The following is an 18,879-nucleotide window of genomic DNA, read 5'->3' as shown; positions in this document are numbered from 1 at the left end:
ATAATATTAAATTGATAATATTGATGCTTCAGTGACATGAGGTCAATATCACAGCCATCGATTAATTGCGTTAAAACAACGCGGCAGCGAATCGTCAGAGGCCAGCCTGCCCGGTGTGGGCGGGGCAGCAGCTCGACTTCCTGTTCCTGTTTTTATTTTATATTTTTTATCTCCTTCCTCTCCCGCAGAGACCTCATCAGGAAGCTGCTGGAGGCCGACCGCACGCGGAGGCTCGGGAACATGAAGGTCGGGCGCGCGCGGAGGCCGCCGGGAGCGCGCGGGGCGCCACGTGACGCGGGGGGCGGAGCCGGCGGCCGAGGAACCCAGAAATGCGGGGAAAATCGAGAATTACCCGGTGGCGGGCGCACGCTCCACATCCGGGCTTTCTGGAGGCCGAGAGGGGAGGACCGCGGATCAGAGGCCGGCCTCCGCTACCTAGCGAGGCCCTCGGCGCCTCGGCGAGACCCGGTTCCAAAATGAAGAATAAAAAACAGGGCCGGGGCTCACTTCCCGGGGTCCCCGCCGGGCGGCCGAGGGTCTCTTCGCTAAGTGACAGAGGCCGGCCTCTAACCCGCGACCCTCCCTTCTCGGCCTCCAAGATGGCCGGACGACGGGCGTGTTTTTCCCCTCTCGGCCCCGGGTCTCATTTTTGTCTCCTTTTCCCTCAGAACGGCGCCGACGACGTGAAGCGGCACCGCTGGTTCCGCGCCGTGGACTGGGCCGCGGTGCCGCAGCGGAAGCTCAAGGTGGGGGCGCTTCCGGGGGCCCCTCCCCCGAGACCTCCCGTCGAAAACCCTTTTCCCGCCCAAATTCAAAATTTAAACCCGGGGAGGCCGAGCCGGGAGGATCGCAGATTGGAGGCCGGCCTCCGCCACCCGCTGAGACCCTGTTTCCAAAAATTTTAAAAAAAATACATATATCATTTATAATAATATAAATTAAATAAATTAAACATATTAAATAAATTATATGAATTAAATAAATTATATATAAATAAATTAATTAATTATATATAAATAAATAAATCGTATAAATTAAATAATTAAATAAATTAATTATATATAAATACATTATATAAATTAAATTAAATTATATATTAATTAATTATATATAAATAAATCATATAAATTAAATAAATTAAATAAACAAATATATTAAATAAATTATATTTACTTTATATGCATTTATATATAATAACATATATTATACTCGTATTTATTTATATATATACATATAATAATATATATTATTTATTTACATATATAATAATAAATTATATTTATTTTATATACATACATATAATAATAAGTCACGTTTATTTTGTATATACATAATAACATATATCGCACTCATATAGATTTACTTCGCACATCCTGACACCCCAGCCTTCCGCATTGGGTTTTGAAAACCAGGTCTCCGCGAGGGGCCGAGGGTCTCTGCGCGGGGGTGGAGGCCGGCCTCCCATCTCGGCCTCCAAAGTCCCAAAGTGACGCCGAGGATTCCCATTTGGGGGGGGGACACGTCAGAGCCGGGGCGGGGCCGCCCCCTGACCCGGATGTGCTTCCCCCGACCCCAGCCGCCCCTCGTGCCCCGGCCGGCGGGCCCCGGCGACGTGTCCCACTTGGAGTCCGGCCCCGAGCGCGACTGGGCCGCGGAGCCGCCGGCGGCCGGGGACCAGCTGGACGCCTTCCGGGACTTCTGAGCAGGTAGACGGGAGGAATGAGAAATAAAAACATAACTGAGAAATCACCAGATAAATTTAAATATTTTACGTTTTTTTCCTTTTTATGCAATTTTTTAATGAAAAATAAATAATTTAGAAATTACCCCAGAATTTAAATATTTCATTTGTACTTTTTCCCTCTTCCATAATTTAGAAATCACCAGATAAATTTAAATGTTTTATATTTTTTTTCCTTTTGATGCAATTTTTTAATGAAAACTAAATTTAAATATTCTATATTTTTTTCCTTTTTATGCAATTTTCTAATGAAAAATGACGTGATTTAGAAGTCGCCGAAAATATTTAAGCACCTTATTGGTATTTTTCCCCTTTTTATGAAAATTTTTTAAGGAAAAATAAGAAAATTGTTTAGAAACCACCAAAAATATTTAAATATTTTATTTTGTATTTTGCCCTTCTTATAAAAATTTTTGAATGAAAAATAAAAACGTAATTTAGAAATTACCAAAAAAATTAAATATTTTGTCCTTTTTTCCTTTTTATAAAATTTTTTAATGAAAAATAAGAAAATTGTTTAGAAACTACCAAAAATATTTAAATATTTTATTTCGTACTTTTCCCTTTTTATAAAAATTTTTTAACGAAAAATAACGTCATTTAGAAATTACCAAAAAAATTAAATATTTTGTATTTTTTTCCTTTTTATAAAATTTTTAACGAAAAATAAAAACGTAATTTAGAAATTACCGAAAAAATTTAAATATTTTATTTTGTATCTCTACCTTCCGATAAACACATTTCAATGAAAGATAAAAAATGATTTAGAAATTATCAAAAAAAATTTAAATGCTTTATCTCTTTTTCCTTTTTATAAAAATTTTTTTTATTAAAAAAAAGAAAAAGGTCTCACTAGGTGGCCGAGGGTCTCTTGTCTCTCTTTGCTAAGTGAGTTTATTACCGTTACTCGGATAACGATTGTGAAAACCGACCTCACCGGGTCTGTTGTTCTTTTTCCCACGTCAGCGGCGAAGGAGCCGGAGCCGGGAGAAAACCGCGAAAACTCACAAATGCGCGAAAACTAACCCGAGAATCATCTCCTCACTCCGGATCCGGATCCGGGACGTCTACACCCGCCGACGCCGCCGCCGCGCCCCGGCCGGGATCCTATTTTTCTTTCCGCGAAGCCTGACGGAGGGGGTCGATTTTCTTTTCTTGTCCTCTTTCTTTTCATTTTTTTTTATTTTATTTTTTATTTTAGTTTTTTAATTTCAATTTTAATTTTAATTTTTTTGTTTTTACTTTCTAATTTGTTTTTATTTTAGTCTTTTGTTTTTATTTTATTTTACTTTTAGTTTTTACTTTGTTTTTTGTTTATCTCTTTGCTTTTTTATTTTTATTTTATTGTACTTTTAATTCTTTTCCTTTTATTTCTTCATTTTTGTTTCTTATTATATAGTTTTTTGTTTATTATTTTATTTTTGTTTATTTTATTGCATATTTTAAACTTTTTTATTTTTTCTTTTCTTATTTTGCTTTTATGCTTTTTTGTCTTATTTTCTTATTATTCTATTATGTTTTTAAATTATTTTTATTTTTTATTTTTCTTCATTTTACTTATTTTGTCTTATTTTTTCTTTTCTTTTTTGCTTTTCTAATTTAATCTTATTTTTGTTGTATTTTTTATTTTGTATTTTATTTGTATTTTCTTATTTTCTCTTTATTTCTTTTATTTTCTTTCATTATTTTATTTCTTTCTTTTATTTTCTTTCAGTATTTTATTTCTTTCTTTTATTTTCTTTCAGTATTTTATCTTCCCTTATTTTCTTTTATTTTTTCGTTTTATTTTTTATTCATTTTATTTTTTATTTTTCTTACTTTTTATTTTTTATTTCCTCTATTTTTTTTTATTTTGTCTAATTTTTTTCCTTTCTTTTTATTTATTTCATTTTATTTTCTTGTCCTGACCCCCTCGTCTTCCTCCTGTGGGTTTCCGGATTTTTCGCTCCACTGTGCAAATCAGACCTGGACGCTGTGGGATTAAGAGCCGCGGAGACTGGGGGGGGAAATCAAAAAAACAAAACAAAAAAACAACCAAAAAAAAGAAAATTCGTGCCTGGATCTCCGCGTCTGCGCCCGGAATCCTCTCTGGATATTCCCACGTCCTCTGGGCAGAGACCCTCGGCCACCCAGTGAGACCTTCTCCCCAAATTAAAACACAGCTGGGGGGGTCTCTGGGGGTCCCCGCTTCAATTTCTAAAAAGAAAAAAAGAAAAAGAAAAGAAAAAATAATTAATCTGAGCCACGAAATCCCCCCGCCGCCGCCGCGCGCTCCGGCCTCGATTGCAATTGTTAAAAATTATTATTATTTCTTCCCCCTGTGAGAAAAGACGCGGGAAAAAGATCACAGCGGGTGAGGTCACGGGGTCACGGGGCGAAATCTCGCGAGAAAAAACGTGGTCTCGCGGAGGGGGCGGGGCCGAGGGTCGCTTCCGGGAAATTCAAAGCCGGAGAAATTCCGGGTCAAGGGTCAGAGCGCGAGATCTCCCGAGGAAAAAAAAAAAACGTGGTTTCGTGAGTGGGAGGGGCCGAGGGTCTCTGCCACCCCGGGGTCAGGGGCCAGAGGTCAGGGGTCATGGGTCAAGGGGCGGCCTCCGCCCACCTCTCACGTTTTCTCGCGGGGAAAATAATTTGTTTTCGGGTTTTTTTTTTTTTTTTGGAACAATTTCTCGAGGCGAATTCGTGAAGCTTTTGTAGGAAAAGAAGGAAAGTGGAGAAATGTCTGAAAAGGGGAAAATGGGAGAAAACTCGAGTTTCCATAACTAGAATTAGCTTGTTTATTTTTTTTTCTCTCTTTATTTCTTTTTCTTTTATTTTTTACTTCTTTTTTAATTTTTTTCTTTTTTTCTTTTACTTTTTTTACTTCTTTTTATTTTTTTTCTTTTTCTTTTTTTCTTTCATTTTTACCTTTTATACCTTTTTTATTTTTATTTTATTTTTTCCTTCACTCTTTTTGCTTTTTTCTTTCATTTTTACCTTTTTATTTTTATTTTATTTTTTTCTTTTCTCTCTTTTTTTCTTTTATTCTTACTTTATTTTTTACTTTTTTTTTTTTTTTTTTTTTTTTTGAGGTGCTATTGATGAAATCCAGGACCATCTTTCGATTAAATGTACATATGTTCGGGCAAAAGGAGTCTTGTATTTCCTATTCTTTTTCTTTTACTTATTTTTTTCTATTTTTATTTTTTTCTTGTTACTTTTTTCTTTTTCTTTTATATTTTTTTCTTTATTTTATTTTTTCTTTATTATTTCCTTTTTTCTTTTTTATTTTCTTTTTTATTTTTTTTCTATTTTTCTTTATTTCTTTTTTTTATTTTTATTTTTTCTTTTTCTTTTCTTTTTTTTTTTTTTTTTAAATGTGTGTGTGTGTGTAGCTAGAGATTGAATCCAGGACTATTTTTCAAAAAATTACATATATATTGGGGCTAAGGAGTCTTATTTCCCTAAGTAAAATTATCTTTTCTATCTTTTAATTTTCTTTTTCTCTTTTTTACTCCTTTTCTTCCTTTTTTTTTATTTTTGTGGCTCTATAGATAGAATCCATTTTTTTTATCTCTGAGCTCCACCCCCAGTCCTTTTTTTTTAATTTTTTACTTGAAAACAGTCTCGCTGAGCGGCCATGGGTCTCTTTCCTAAATTTCGGAGGCCGGCCTCCACACTGCCGGCCTCCCGTCTCAGCCTCCCAAGCACCGAAATTAGGTTTTCGAGCCTCCGAATTTTGATTTTTGCCGGGATAGCGAGTGGGACCCGACGCACGAGCACCCCGGGGGCTCTTCTCATGGAATAATTTTAAATAAAATAAAATTTAAATTAAAAAAAAAAACAACAAAAATGCCGTGAGGAAATCACTGTGATCTGTAAATATACGCGTGTGTATATAAAATGCTCTAGGAAATTTTTAATTTTTCTGCTAATTATTTATGTCATAAGACTATGGATTCCGGGTTTAATAAAACTTTGTCTCTTTTACGAAATCGGACTCTGGTCTTTTTAATTTTACTATTATTATTATTACCATATTATTATTATTACTGTAAATATTATTATTATTTTTACTGTTTTTAATATTATTACTGTTGTTAATATTGATTATTATCTTTACTGTTTATTATTGTTGTTGATCATTATCTTTACTGCTTAATTATTATTATTACTATTAATTATTATTACTGTTTTTAGTACTGTTTTTGTTTTATACTTTTTTTGCTGTCTCCCCCCCAAATCGTCGCTGATGGTAGGACCCATTTTATAATTTTTTTAATTTTACTATTATTATTATTATTATTATTACTGTTGTTAATATTGATCATTATTATCTTTACTATTTTATTATTATTATAATTATTATTACTGTTTTTATTGTTATTTTACATTTTTTTTGCTATCTCTCCCCAAATCATCGCTGATGGTAGAACCCATTTTATAATTTTTTATTTTAAAACAGGGTCTCGCTGAGTCGCTGAGGGTCTCTGCCGCATCGCCGAGGCCGGCCTCCGATCCGCCTTCCTCCCATCTCGGCCTCCGCTCAAGTCCTGAGGCTTTTTTTAAATTTGGAATCCAGGTCTCGCCGGGTGTCTGAGGGTCTCTTTTTGCTAAATTGCCAATTTTTTAATTTTTTTTTTTTAATTTGGAAGCAGTTTCCCTGGGTGTCTGAGGGTGTCTTTCTCTCTCGGCCTCCGACCTCCCCGGCCTCCGTTTCCGGCCTCCCGAGTCCGTGCAGACGCCGAGCGGCCGGGTCCGGGTCTGAGTCGGCCATGTTGGAGAAAGAATGCTCCAGAAGCTCGGCTATGGGCGCCAGATATGAGCTGACATTAAAAATAAATAAAAATAAAAATAAATTTCTTTTAAATCTGCCAGGGCAGTGGATAAATCCTTTTTAGTTATTTTAATTTAATTTGTTTTTCCTTCGACCTCTGACCTCTGACCTCCACCCCCTGCCCTATTTTTTATTCCTTATTTAGGAACGAGGTCTCGCTGAGTTGCCGAGGGTCTCGCTAAGTAGCGGAGGCCGGCCTCGAACCTGCGATCCTCTGGTCTCGGCCTCCGAAATGGACCGAAATGGGGGACGGCCGCCGCTACCGATTTTGTTGGAAAAATGTAAAATCTGGTTTTCTGTGGTTTTTCTTTTTTCTTTTTTTTTTTCTTTTCCCCGGCGTTCCTCTGGGGCTGACAAATATTTTTCCGATGATATTTGGGATTTTTCTGCCTCCGGTTCCTGGAAGCGGCGTCGCGCCCCGCGTCTGTTTCTGATTTATTTCCTATTAACTCGATATTTCAATTTTCTATATAAAAATCCTCGGAGACTCTTTAAGAGGCTATTTTGGACTTTTCTTTCCTCAGTTCCTGAAGTCATATAATAATCTTTTTTTTTCTTTCTTTCTTTCTTTTTCTTCCAGGGATAGAAATCTGGTAGAGATTTAATTTGGGGGTTTTGCTGGGTTTTTCTAAACTTGGAATCAAGTCGTCTCCGCCCGAGCCTTTTTTTATTTTAAGAATAAAAACTCAGATTTTTTTTTTTTAATTTCCTGGCGTCGCACAAGGTCTCGGCTATTTTTATTTTTATTATTTTTGTCGTTTAAATCCACATAAGATTTAATGTTGTGTGAGGCACTGCTGGTTTTTTTCTACCGCTTATTTATTCATATATTTGCTAATTCTGGGAAGGAGAAGGAGAAGGAGAAACAGAAGAAAAAAACAATATAATAATAATTAATTAATTAATAATTAATAATAATAATTGTAGTAATAATAAATTGTGATAATAATTATAGTAATAATTGTAGCAATATAATAATAATTGTAGTGATAATAGTAATAATAATTTTCAGTAAAATTAGCCATCGCTAGAGGGCAGTGTATATCATTTAAATAGTATTTTGGGGTGGGGATTTTGTGTCTCCCTGTGTTTATTCTTAATATTTTTTTCTCTTTTTCTTTCTATTTGTTTTTCTTACTGTTTTTTTTTCTATTTGTTTGTTTTTTTAGGAATTGAATTTAGGGTCATTCTACCTCTGGGCTACACCCCCAATCCTTTTTTTTTTTTAATTTTTTTTTAAAATAAACTAATTTGTTTTCAAATTAATTTTGAAAAACAGTCTCACTAGGTGGCTGAAGGTCTCTGCTAAGTTTCTGAGGCTGGCCTTGAACCCGCAGTCCTCCTGCCTCAGCCTCCTTAGTTACCAGGATTATAGTCAGGCACCACCACACCTGGCTCAAATTTATTTTTCTTTATTTATTTTATTTCTTTATTTTATTTTATTTATTTTTTATTTGTTGATTTATTATTTATTTATTTTATTTTTATTTTACTTATTTATTTAATCTATTTATTTATTTATTTTTATTTTATTATTTATCTATTCATTCATTCATATGTTTATTTATTATTTGTTTATTTACTTATTTGTTTATTTTTATTTGTTTATTTACTTTTATTTTATTTGTTTAATTTATCTATTTATTTATTTTTATTTTATTTATTTTATTATTTATTCATTCATTTGTTTATTATTTGTTTATTTACTTATTTGTTTATTTTATTATTTTTGTTTATTTATTATTTGTTTATTTTATTCATTTTTATTTTATTTATTTATTTTATTACTTATTTTTTGTTTATTTATTATTTGTTTATTTACTTAATTATTTATTTTATTATTTATTTTTGTTTGTTTGTTTATTTTTTTTAGCCTATCTAAATTCCCTTGAACTTTTTTTTTCCCCTTTCGAAGCATCGAAGGAATATTTCACCGTACTGAATCCGTACATCATCTAATTTGTTAAAATTGCCACCTTGGCACCTGGGAGGCCGAGACGGGAGGATCGCAGGGTTGGAGGCTGGTCTTGGCGACTCGGTGAGGCCGCCGTGTTTCAAAATAAAAACAATTAACAAAATTTTCAAAACGTGCCGGGCTGGGCGTAACTCGTAGGTGGAATCAATGACCTTCAACCCGAGATTTCAGGACTGTTCTACCTTTAACCTACGCCCCCTGCCCTATCATTTTTATTCTTTATGTTATTCTTTATATATTTTATATTTTTATATAAAAATTCTTTATATTATTCTTTATATATTTTATATTTTTATATAAAAATTATGTATTTTTATATTTTATATAAATATATTTTATATAAAATTTTTATATATTCTTTATATATTTTATCTTTTATATAAAATTTATATATTTTTATATTTTATATAAATATATTTTGTGTTATTATTATTATTATTATTATTATTATTATTATTTGCGGTCCTGGGGATGAAACCTAGGGTCATTCTACCTCAAGCTTCACCCCCAGCCCTATTTTTTATTTATATTATTATTATTATCATCATCATCATCATCATCATCATCATCATCATCATTATTATTATTTCCGGGTCTGGGGATGGAACCCAGGGGCATCGACCTCCGAGCTACACCCCCAGCCCTATTTTTTATTTTTTATTTTGAAACCGGGTCTCACCGAGTTGCCGAGGGCCTCACTAAGTAGCCGAGGCTGTCCGCGAACCGCGATCCTCCCATCTCAGCCTCCCGAATGCCCGGATGACGAGCGCGCGCCGCCACGCCCAACTCTCTTCCTCATCCCCTTCCCGCTCTCCATGGTGGAGATGGAGCAGGGGCTGATGGGATGGCGTTGACGGCGTTCAGGCGTTTACGCGGACGTCGATGCCCACGGAGACGGCGGTGACGTTTTCTGCGGAAGGTGCCGGTGACGGCGGCGACGGTTTGACGCGGATGCCGGCGGGGACGAGGTGGGACTCTGCGCCCGGGTGTCCATAGAGACGGTACGTACGCGGACGTGTTTGCGCGTCAACATCAGTTTACGACGCGGGCGTGGACGGAGACGGCGATGACGTGTCCGCGCGGACGTTCGTGTTGATGTCGATGGAGACGGCGGCGACGCTGTCGGCGCCGATGTTCATGGACATGGTATGTATGCGATGTTCATGGACATGGTGTTTATGCGGATGTCGACGGAGATGGCGGTGATGGTCCTGGGGTTCCTGGAAGCCCTTCTACCTCCGGGCTATACTCCCAGCCTTTTTTATTATTTTTTATTTTTATTTATTTATTTATTTATTTATTTACTTATTTATTTACTTATATACTTTTTTTTTTTGGTGGTGGTCCTGGGGTTCCTGGAAGCCCTTCTACCTCCGGGCTACACCCCTAGACCTATTTTTTTTACATTTTTATTTGGAAACAGGGTCCCCTAAGCCGGCGTGGCCGGCCTCGAACCTGCGCCATCCTCCCGTCTCCGCCTCCCGAACGCGGGGATGACGAGCGCGCGCCGCCGCCGCGCCCGGCCAAGATGGCGTTTATCTAGACGTTAATGGCGCTGACGTGTTTCCGCAGATGTCGATGCTGATGGAGACGGCGGGGACGCCGTCGACGCAGATGTTGATGAACATGGTATTTCTGCGGATGTCGACGGAGACGGCGGCGACGCTGCTGCCGTGCTTACGCGGATGTTCACGGAGATGGCGGCGATGTTGATGGGGATGGAGGTGACGATGTTTCCATCGATGTTCATGGACATAGTATTTCTGCGATGTTCACGGAGATGGTATTCACATGGACGTTGAGGGTGTTGACGCAGATGTTGACGGCGACGGTGTTTACGCAGATATCGACAGACATGGCGGTGACGGCGTTCGGATATTTACGCGGATGTTGATGGACACGGCGGTGACGGTGTCGACGCGATGTTCGTGGACATGGTATTTACGCAGATGTTCATGAAGATGGTATTTCTGCGGATGTCCCTTCTACACTTCCCAGACCTATTTTATATTTTATTCCTCTGGTCTCCTCGGTGTCGGTTACAGTCTCTAAGGCGCTTTTGAGATATATGTGTATTTTTTTCTTTGTCTTTTTTTCTCTTTTTAATTTCTCAGAACACCCTCAGACCACAAGTATCAGGCTGACGTCATCCCCGACCTCAGCAGATGTTTCTGGTTTAATGCTGGAAAATTGGCTTCTCCCCGCAATGGGAGGACGCGGGCTGAAACTGAGCGAGTTTTTTCTTTAATTATATAAATATATTCATATATATATATATATATATATATATATATATATATATATATATATATTAGTATATTTATATTGTAAATATATATTTTAGTATATATTTATTTATTTAGTGTATATTTATATATTTAGTATTTTTATTTATTTAGTATCTATATTTATATATTATATATATTTATATATATATTTTTATTTACATCTTATATATATCTTACCTCCAAGATGCACCCTTAGGCATTTTATTTTCTTTTATTTTATTTATTGGTTCTGGGGATGGAACCCAGGGGCGTTCTTCCTCCAAGCTCCACCCCCAGCCCTAATTATTATTATTATTATTATTATTATTATTATTATTTATTTTGCGAGTCTGGGGATGGAACCCAGGGGCATTTGACCTTGGAGCTACACCCCAACCCTATGTTATTATTACTATTATTATTATCATTATTGTTATTACTATCATTATTATTTTTACATTTTTAATTTATTTTGTGAGTCTGAGGACGGACCCCAGGGGCATCCCACCTACTCCCAAAGGCAAACCTATGGAGCCCAATCGGCACATCTTGATTTTATTCATAAAGAGGCTTTTTGCAGGATAAAAAAAAAAAATAAAAATGCTAAATGGACAGAATTTGGAAGCTGCAGATGTGAAGAGTTAAAAAAAAAAAAGGAAGGAAAAAAAGAGGAAAAAAAGGATTTCTGCCCTCGAGGATCAGGAATTCCCCAGCGCTGACTCACGCGTCTGAGTTTAGCAAAAATATCGTATTAGACGCCAGCTCAGCCAAAAGGCAGCTGTTTTGACCCAACTTTCAACACTGTTTAATTTTATTTTACTTTTCTGCTGAAACAGTTGGATTTGCTAATCTTTTCCAGAAAAAAAAAAAAAAAATCCACAGAGCCCAGATGACTTTTCTCTCTTTTTTTTTTTTTCTTCTTTTCTTTTTTTTGGCATTGGGTCCACTCTCACCCTCGGGATTTTCTTCGAGGATTTTTCTCTGAGCCACAAAATCACCGATTCTCACACAAAAAAAGAAAACCCCGACCGGCTTCTCCTGGCGCCCAGGACAGGGAAAAAATAAAATAAAAACGGAGGCAGGGAGGCTGAGGCGCGAGGAATCCAGGTTGGATAGAGCCCCTCAGCCACCCATGGAGACTCTGCATCAAAAATTAAAATAAAATAAAATAAAATAAAATAATAAAATAATAATAAACAATAACAAAATAATAGTAAAAAAATAATAAAATAACAAAATAATAACAAAATAGTAATAATAAAATAATAACAAAATAATAATAAAATAACAATAATAAATTACTAACAACATAACAAAATAATAGTAAAAAATAATAAAATAACAAAATAGTAATAAAATAATAAAATAATAATAATAAAATAACAATAATAAAATACTAACAACATAACAAAATAATAATAATGTAGGGCTGGAGATGTAGCTCAGAGGTAGAAATAAATAAATAAATAATATATAATAAATAAAATATAGTAACAAGCAGGTCTGGGGCCAGTTTTCTTTTTCTTTTGATTTTTTTTTTAATCACGGGTTCAATCCCCAGTAACACACACACACACACACACACACACACACAAAAAAAAAAATAGAAAAAGGAAAAAAAAAGAAAAAGTTAAATTCTTTCCTGAGTCACCCTGACTGTCCAGAGATAAGATTACTCAAATTTCTTGATGTTTTTTTCTATTTCTCCCAATTCCTGGATTCTTATCTTAAAGTTTATCCTTCCAGACTCGGCTTGTCTGAGGCTTCTGGGCCCAGGGTGACTCACTGGCTGAAAAGCTGCAAAAAAAAAAAAAAAGAAGCAAGAGAGAAAAAGAAAGAAAGAAAGGAGAAAGAAAGAAAGAGAGAGAGAATAATAGATTTTAAAATATAAATAAAAAATAAATATAAAAATAAATAAATAATAAATAAAATACAGTAACAAGCAGGTCTGGGGCCAGTTTCCTTTCATTTATTCATTTATTTATTATCATTTATTATTAGTTTTATTTATTTTTAATTTATACTTATTTTTATATTTATTTATTATCATTTATTTATTTTTAATTTATTTTTAATTTATACTTATTTTATATTTAATTAATTATTTATTATTTTTATTTATTTTTAATTTATATTTTTATTTATTTATATGTATTTAATGTCTATTTATATATTTATTTTATTTACATTTTTATTTATTTAATTATTATTTATTGTTTTTATTTATTTTAATTTTTATTTATTTTTATTTATTATTCATTTATGTATTTATTTGATGGCCTGATTTGTTGTACATGGTATAAAAAATTATATATATATATATGTATATATATATTTTTTCACCCCCCCTGGGCCCGATTATTCCACGTTTTATCCAAATGCCATCCCAGGACTCGGGAGGCTGAGGCTGGAGGCCGGAGGGGTGGAGGCCGGCCTCGGCCCTGGGCACAGAGACCCTCGGCCACTCTGTTGAGACCCTGTCTCCAAACGAAAAATAAATTAAATTAAATTAAATTAAACTCAGCAGGGCTAGGGCTGCGTTTCCAAAACTCTAATTCTTTTAATGAAGTTTCTCCATTTTTAAAATTTTCTCCATTTTTTTTATTTTCTCCATTTATCTTCTCCATTTTTTAGTTTCTCCATTTTTTTTTTTAATTTTCCTTTTAATCCGCGATATTTCAAAATGTCCGTGTCCAAGTTTTGGCCAAGTCCAGCAGGTGAGACCCGGCTCCGGCCACTTAAAAAAGAAAATATTTTGTTTAAAGAAAGCTTATTAAAAAAAAAACCTATGATAAATAATTATCCATTTTGTAAATATATAAGTTTATAAATCCCAAACTGTAAATAATTATATTTGGATAAAAAAACTATTTAGATATAAAAAACCTCAGTGTTTATGTGCAAAACTCAAACAGGGAGACGGAGAAGGAGCGAATCCGCCCGTGAGGGTGCTCGGTGCTCGGTACTCTCGCGCGGTACTTGTTATGCTCACTCGGTACTTGTTACGATCGCACAGTACTTGTTAGAGTCGCACAGTACTTGTTACAGTCTCTCAGTACTTGTTACAGTCTCACGGTACTGGTTAGAGTCACACAGTCATTGTTATAGACACACAGTACTTGTCATGGTCACACAGTACTTGTTCTATTCACTCAGTCCTTGTTAAAGTCACAAGTACTTGTTACGGTCGCACAGTACTTGTTAAAGACACGCAGTACTTGTTCTATTCACACAGTGCTTGTTATAGTCGCACAGTACTTATAGTCACAAGTACTTGTTAGAGTTGCTCGGTTCTTATGGTCGCACAGTACTTGTTATAGTCACTCAGTACTTGTTATAGTCACTCAGTACTTGTTATAGATTCACAGTACTTGTTCTATTCACACAGTACTCCTTATTGTCACACAGTACTGGTTCTATTCACTCAGTACTTGTTATGTTCACACAGTACTTGTTATTTTCACTCAGTACTTATTCTAGTCACACAGTACTTGGTATAGTCACAGAGTACTTCTTCTGTTCACTCAGTACTTGTTTTAGTCACGCAGTACTTGTTCTGCTCACACAGTACTTGTTGAATATCTTCGCACAGTACTTATCATTATTATTATTATCATCATCATCATTTAATTTGTAGTCGAGGGTCTCCCGCCAGCCTCCGACCTCTGACCTCCGACTTCCACGTACCCGGGGACCTCCGACCTCTGACCTCCGACCTCCACGTACCCTGGGACCTCCAACCTCTGACCTCCCACCTCCACGTACCCTGGGACCCCTGACCGCTGACCCCCACGTACTCTGGGACCTCCGACCTCTGACCTCCGACCTCCACGTACCCTGGGACCCCTGACCTCCGACCTCCACGCACTCTGGGACCTCCGACCTCTGACCTCCGACCTCCACGTACCCTGGGACCTCCGACCTCTGACCTCCGACCTCCACATGTACCTTGGGCCTCAGCCTTGGCTCCAAGTCGACCTTTTAACCCCGGGTTTTGTTTTTTATTTTATTCTTTTGTCTCCAGCAGAAAATCCCGGAGTCGCCTCAGCCCCGGGGCCGCATGTGGGATCCATTAGGGGGGGAAAAAAAAGAGCTTTTTTTTTTTTTGTGCAAAAGTCTGCAAAAGTCAGAGGGAAAAAAAAAAAAAGAAAGAAAGAAAAAAGAATTCGGGTTTTATTTAGTTATTTTTATTTTTGACCCTGGATATTAATTTTTTTTTAATGGACTCAGCCGGGAGAGGGTGACCGCGATGTAAAAAAAAAAAGAAAGAAAGAAAGAAAGAAAGAAAGAAAGAAAGAAAAAGAAAGAAAGAGAGAAATCACCCGACGACATTTTTATTCTTTTTTTTTTATTTTTTGGAGAAATGCAAAGCGCGGCCTCCTCCCGGCTCAATCAGAACCAGATGTGCGCGCGGTTTTGAGGAATGAGGAGGGTCGGGGACGTTTCCTCTCGATTTTATTTTATTTTATTTTACGTGTCTTTTTAAAAAAAGAGGCGACTTCTGAATAATAATAATAATAATAATAATAATAAGCCTTTTGCAAAACGTTTGCAACACCACAGACCGACCGACCCGGCCACATTATTTGCACAGAAAAAATAAAATAAAAAACCATCTGGAACCCATTAAACGCGATCGCTCGTTTCCCAAGAAAGCCGGAACCAAAAGGCAGTAGCTTTCAGAATAAATTTATTTATTTTTTTTCCTCTCTGAGCTCAGCAGATGAACTTTTTTTTTTTTTTCCTAGAATTTTTAAAGACAGATGCTTCTTCGGACCAAAAAAAAAAAAAAATCCCTATATAAAATCAATTTTTCTTTATTTCTTTTTATTTTCATTTAAAAAAAAAAAAGAAAATGAGAAAATAAAAACGGACTCGATTTTTTTTTGTGTAGACAAAAGGGGTAAATATGAGGCTTCGCCCAGCCTGGGCTGAGCGAACCCGGGTTGTTGATGGCCCCACCTATAAACAGTTCCTGTTGGAGCCGCTGACCCTGCATGAGGAAAAATAAAATAAAATAAGTAAAAGTCAATCCTTGATTGACTAAGCGATCTCAGAGAGCCGTGTGCAAAACCCCGATATTTGTGTCTGGGTTTTGCCCGTCAGGAGAAGGAGAATTTGCTTCAGGCGGTGTAGACGCGCAGTGGAATATTACTTGGCCGCGAAAAAGGACACACACGGTGCCATCATTTGCTTGTTACTGATTTTATTCTTATTTTTATTATTTTATTTATTTTTACTTTTTATTTTATATTTTTGTCTTTTATCTTTTTGTAAAAATTATTCATTTTTTTTCCCTCTTTCTCCTGCTCTCTTTTCCTATCTTCATTATAATTTCAAATTTTGGCAAATTCTTTCATTTTTATCCCAGCTCTAGGAAACGAGATACTTGTTTGGCTTTTGAGACATAATATTATTATGAAGTTAGAGCCTCGTGTCGGGCAGACAGAAGCCAAAATAATATATATATATATTTTTTTCTTTCCAGAACTGGGGAGGCTGAGACAGGAGGATTAATAATTAATAATAATAATAATAATAATAATAATAATAATAATAAATGGAAGGCATTCTGTGTTTCCCAAGATCTATAATTTCTTCCAGGATTTTTTAAATTTTTTTAATTTTATTTACATTTTCACCCCGGAAAATTCTTTGTTATTACAGTTTGGAACCATAACATCGAAGCCTTTTAATTAAATAAAATTATACTCAAAAGAAAAGCCGACAAGTATATAATCTGCAGCCAAAAAAAAAAAGAATATATGTATATATTTTTGTGCAAATATATAAATATATATACTTATATATAATATAACATATATTTATAAGTGTATATTTGTACAAGACTCATTCCATTCCCAGCTGTTTTCTTTTACTCTTCCTAATGAATCTTCCAATTAAAAACGGGGAGAAAATTCCCAACAAGCTCTAAAGAATTTAAAACCATGAAGAAGAAAAATAAATTGTGTCTTTTGCGGGAAAATAGACGGAATTACGGAATGTCCTGGCAGGTGACGTCAGGCCGGCGTGGAAAGAAAAAAAGAATGAATGAATGAATGAATGAATGAAGGTAGGTCTACGTTGCACAAGACAGAAAATTCCACATTAATATTGCTTTCTAGGAATCCGCCTGGGGTTGCTTCCATTTTATTTTATTTTTAATGATTTTTATTAATTCTTATTTTTCATTTATTTTTATTTATTTTTACTTTTTATTTTTAATGATTTTATTTATTTTTATTTTTTATTATTTTATTTTATTTGTATTTTTCCTTATTTTTTTATTTTTGTTTTTCGATATTGGAGGTGGGGCGTGGTTGCTAAGGAGTGTTTGATGACCGGCAGCCATGTTGGAGGCGGGGCTTGGTTGCTAAGGAGTATTTGATGACCGGCAGCCATGTTGGAGGCGGAGTTTGGTTGCTAAGGAGTGTTTGATGACCGGCAGCCATGTTGGAGGCGGAGTTTGGTTGCTAAGGAGTGTTTGATGACCGGCAGCCATGTTGGAGGCGGAGTTTGGTTGCTAAGGAGTGTTTGATGACCGGCAGCCATGTTGGAGGCGGAGTTTGGTTGCTAAGGAGTGTTTGATGACCGGCAGCCATGTTGGAGGCGGAGTTTGGTTGCTAAGGAGTGTTTGATGACCGGCAGCCATGTTGGAGGCGGAGTTTGGTTGCTAAGGAGTATTTGATGACTGGCAGCCATGTTGGAGGCGGAGTTTGGTTGCTAAGGAGTGTTTGATGACCGGCAGCCATGTTGGAGGCGGGGCTTGGTTGCTAAGGAGCAGGCGCTAGGGTGTGGCAGCCATACTGGGATCCTGACTTGGTTGCTAAGGAGGTGTTGGTGGGACCTGTCAGTCATGTTGGGGGCGGGGCCTGGTTGCTAAGGAGTGGTTGCTGGGGGTGTGGCACCATGTTGGAGGCGGGGCTTCGTTGCTAGGCAGCGTTGCTGGGTGCGTGGCAGCTATGTTGGAGGTGAGGCCTGGTTGCTAAGGAGCGGTTGCTGGGGCATGGCAGCCATGTTGGAGGCGGGGCCTGGTTGCTGGGGAGCGATTGGTGGGGGTGTGGCCGCCATGTGGGGGGCGTGGCTTGGTGGCTAAGAGGTTGCTGGGGGCGTGGCCGCCATATTAAGGAGCGGTTTCCGGGGGCGTGGCAGCCGTGTTGGAGGCAGGGCTGGTTGCTAGGCAGCGCTGGGGGCGGGGCCTGCTGTAGAAGCCCCTTTTTCGGTCCATGTATGTTTCCACCCACCTATCCTCCATTTATCTTTCTGTCTGCGTATCTCTCTACCCGTCTCCTCTCTCTGCATGGACTCGGGTCTTATTTTATTTTAACTTTTCTTGGCGCATGGTATCCACACGTCATATACGTGTCTTAAATCACTCTGACCCCCAGGCATCTGCCCCGGGGGTCATTTTTCGGTCCATCTATGTTTCCATTTCTGTCTACCAATTTGTCCGTATCTGTCTATTTCTCAATCTATCTACCATCTATCCATCCATCCATTTATCTATCATCTCTGTCTCTTTCTTTCTCCCCGGTTTGCAGCAGGAAGCCTCCTTCTGGATTTAAAAAAATAAAATAAAATCAGCATTTTCTTTCCTTTTCTCTTTCTGTGCATCTGGGGAGCAGCAGCTTCTCCTCCCGACCCAGCTGCGGCCCAGACGGCCTGACGCTCGCGCGCGGGAAACACAGGCTCCCTCCGATTGTATTTATATTTTTATTTTAGTTTCTGCGGTACCGGGGATGGAGCCCAGGGGCATTCTCCCTCCGAGCTACAGTCCCAGGTCTATTTTTATTTTTATTTTCATTATTTTTATTTTTATTTATTATTATTATTATTATTATTATTATTATTATTATTATTTGCAGTCCCAGGGGCATTCTACCTCCAAGCTATAGTCCCAGGCCTATTCTTTTTTTTCATTATTTTTTATAATTTTATTTATTTATTTATTTATTTATTTATTTATTTATTTTTGGGTCTGGGGATGGGACCCAGGGGCATTTTCCCTCCGAGCTACACCCCAGCCCTATTTATTTATTTTTATTTTTTATTTTTTATGTTTTTTTTTTTTTTTTGCAGG

Source organism: Muscardinus avellanarius (genome assembly GCF_963383645.1).
Source record: "Muscardinus avellanarius genome assembly, chromosome: X".
NCBI classification, from domain to species: domain Eukaryota; kingdom Metazoa; phylum Chordata; class Mammalia; order Rodentia; family Gliridae; genus Muscardinus; species Muscardinus avellanarius.
The sequence above is the reverse complement of the archived record's forward strand: the minus strand, read 5'-3'. Positions refer to the sequence as shown.